At 41.5% G+C, this 3,200-nt stretch overlaps 1 non-coding gene across 1 annotated transcript; it reads left to right on the top strand.

Moving 5' to 3' along the window:
* The first annotated feature begins 339 nt into the window (after nucleotides 1-339).
* Nucleotides 340-414, top strand: Trnas-cga. The gene has a single exon. It is a non-coding gene; the product is annotated as a tRNA-Ser (tRNA).
* The last annotated feature ends 2,786 nt before the right edge of the window (nucleotides 415-3,200 follow it).

The raw sequence follows: 3,200 nt of genomic DNA, 5'->3' as shown, positions 1-3,200 counted from the left end.
TCTTTACAGATTCCGGAACTCCCGGAACCGAGGTGACGCAAAACTTTTATAGGTCGGTGCGAATTAGAAGAATTAAAAGAATTAATTACATTGACTCAGCTTAACCAACACTAATTAGTTGTAAACATATTTCCTGCATAACCACCACAGTGATATCAGATAAAAGCATCACAACAGCCCATGTAATGCCTCGAACTAAAGTCACGTTCCAGGAAGACAATATATCCGGTAACGTTAAGCATTTAATACGTAAATCTTTCGATTAACCAACAGAGATCAGAATTATACGGCCGTATTTGAAATGTACCCAAAATATAAGATATTCAGAGTCCAAGTCGTGCTTCGGTAGCTCAGTTGGTAGAGCACTTGCCCACGAAAGGCAAAGGTCCCGAGTTCGAGTCTCGGTCGGGAACACAGTTTTAATCTGCCAGGAAGTTTCATATCAGCGCACACTCCGCTGCAGAGTGAAAATCTCATTATGGAAACATCCCCCAGGCTGTGGCTAAGCCATGTCTCCGCAATATCCTTTCTTTCAGGAGTTCTAGTTCTGCAAGGTTCGCAGGAGAGCTTCTGTAAAGTTTGGAAGGTAGGAGACGAGGTACTGGCAGAAGTAAAGCTGTGAGTACCGGGCGTGAGTCGTGCTTCGGTAGCTCAGTTGGTAGAGCACTTGCCCGCGAAAGGCAAAGGTCCCGAGTTCGAGTCTCGGTCGGGCACACAGTTTTAATCTGCCAGGAAGTTTCAAAAAATCTTCTGTCAGCCGCAAGTCGTTGTTAGTGTCCGCAATAACGAACAGGTCAAAGACACAGACGCGGTCATGGATGACATGTTACAGACTCTCTAGTGGTGACCGCCACTGAAGTTTGATGGCACGACTGTAACACTCTCGCACTTACTAAACGATTCCGTTATTCGGCCTTCTGTGTGTCTTCCATTAACCCTCTTTAGAAAGGGTCCCAGAATGAAGAAAAATACTAGAGATGCGGTCTACACGTGTTTTGTAAGCCATTTCTTTCCTAGAGGAATAACAGTTCCTTAGTATTCTTTCAAAGAATCCCAGCCTGGCATATTCCTCTTCTACCAAACGTTTGATTTATTCACTCCACTTTAGGCTGATTTGGGCAAGGGACGCTCCGCTCGTTACTGTTTGCTGTGTTCTACCGCCGATAGCGCAATCGAGCAATTACATGTCTTTGGAGAAGCCTTGTAGAAGACTTATACTTCTTTGTTCCACGATCAAAGGTGAAATCGAAGGTATTCAGCACTTCACTTGCGGAAGATTGCGCAATGAGTAACATATCAGGATCTGTGACAGACACTGTACATAAATGAGATATATTTTGCGTGAGGGCTATCCAAAAGTACACCACGAGAATATCAGGATGTATAAGCGTACAACGAAGTAAATTATGATGATAAGTCAGACATTACTAGTTGAGAAGTGAGTACGTGAAAACACAGACGAAAGTCCCCGCTAAGTTCCCTACTTTCCGACCAACTTTGCAGAGATCCTCTTCATGGCTGTGAACCACCCTGAACGCTGCAAATTCGATAGAAACGTTGCTTCAGTGTTTTGTAATGACATGACATTATACCCAAAGAAAAGAAACATGAATGGTTTACAGGTAGCTCATACATCTAGGAAGGCGTAACTTTCAATGCATCATTTAACAAAGCAAGGGCTAAGGCACATGAAACTAAAATGCTGTATCTTTTCTAAACTGTATTAACTAAAAGCTACAGCAGCAGATTCAAATGAGTTGACATATGCAAAAGGAAAATATCATGCTTAGTGTCCCACGCGACGCTTCTGAGTAATCAACATTCTCTGCTCCACGGGATTACTGGCCACAATATTGAAAGGCCCTTTGATGACGCAACACTCACTCTGTTGTTAATAGTGGCTTCAGAAAGCGGGAGCGTTGCCTGTCTTTCACGTGGTTCTTTCGGTAAGCTCACAAGCCTGAGTGGATCCCGTTGCAGCCACCACTTCAGGACCAAGTATCCAAAATGTGGCAGTGTCCTTCTTTTCTTTTTTTCGGTTTGGAACTGGTTTTATTTCTTCTAAATTTTAGTAGCTTTTAATATGTTCCAAAATTTTCTTTCTGTATTCTTCGATGAGTATTGTCCATAGCCCCTGTATGCTCTTCTATCTTACTCTTCTGAGCGTCATCAGAATAAATTTCGTTCTAAATCCAAGTGTGCTGTCACCAATAGGTCGTCCACTATTAGTTTCCTTCCCTATGTTGGCTTATTTGGGTTAGTGCTCTAACTTTCATTCTTTCCTGTTGTGATAATAGGCAGAAAGAAAAAGAGAGATTGACGTTTTTGCTAGTCTTAACTCTTTTTACTCTTTGTCTTATGGATCAGAAAATCCTTAAAAAACATAATGTAAATCGTCACGGACGCTGAAACGAAAAATTGACGTCAGAAATTCATTAAAATATTTAGATTATTGATCTTGACAAAGATAGGGATACAAATTTTTGTAAGAATAGGGTACGATGAAAATGTATTCATTCGAAGGCCACACAGTAGAGAATCAGTATATGACCGAGTCAGCGTCGCTGTGAACACTGAGACAGTCATCCCACCGACGCACCAGGCTGAAGATACCCATTCGGTGAAATACGGTGTCCTGATGAGTGAAGAAGTCCGCAACTACTGCTCGCGTTGTTATTTTGTTCTTCAGCACGAATCTTAGGAGCCGGCGCTTTAGTTCGACTGTTTATAAACCGATTGACAATAATGCTTTCAGCAGTGAAGCACATAGTGCTTGAAATAATAAAGCGAAGATTAAAGATATTGGTTCATAGCCCGTGGTTGATAACCTTTGTGCATTTGTTCGTGGTATTTTGGATTTTCCCACAATGCTTTCAGTCAAGGACCTTCAACCATCACAAAGGATGCTGATTTCAGTCAAGGTTCTGTACGGCATACAGTGGCTACTGTTTCGTGTGGATATATTGAAAGTATTCGTGTCTTTTATTGTCTTAACTGTAGTACTGATATTGGTGAAGTTCACAATAGAACCTGTTTATGTGTGAGGTAAGGATTATGGTGTGTGTGCGTGTGTGTGAAACTATGAATTTGTTTTGGTGACTTGACTTTGTATTACCGTAAATAGAAATCCCTTTCTTCCCCCTCCCCACCTCCCAAAAAGAAAAAGCAAAACACATTATTTACTATTAAAAACAGTCTTG

Source organism: Schistocerca americana, chromosome 1 (assembly GCF_021461395.2).
Source record: "Schistocerca americana isolate TAMUIC-IGC-003095 chromosome 1, iqSchAmer2.1, whole genome shotgun sequence".
NCBI lineage: Eukaryota > Metazoa > Arthropoda > Insecta > Orthoptera > Acrididae > Schistocerca > Schistocerca americana.
Note: the sequence above shows the minus strand (reverse complement) of the source record. Positions and strands in the feature narration are given on the sequence as shown.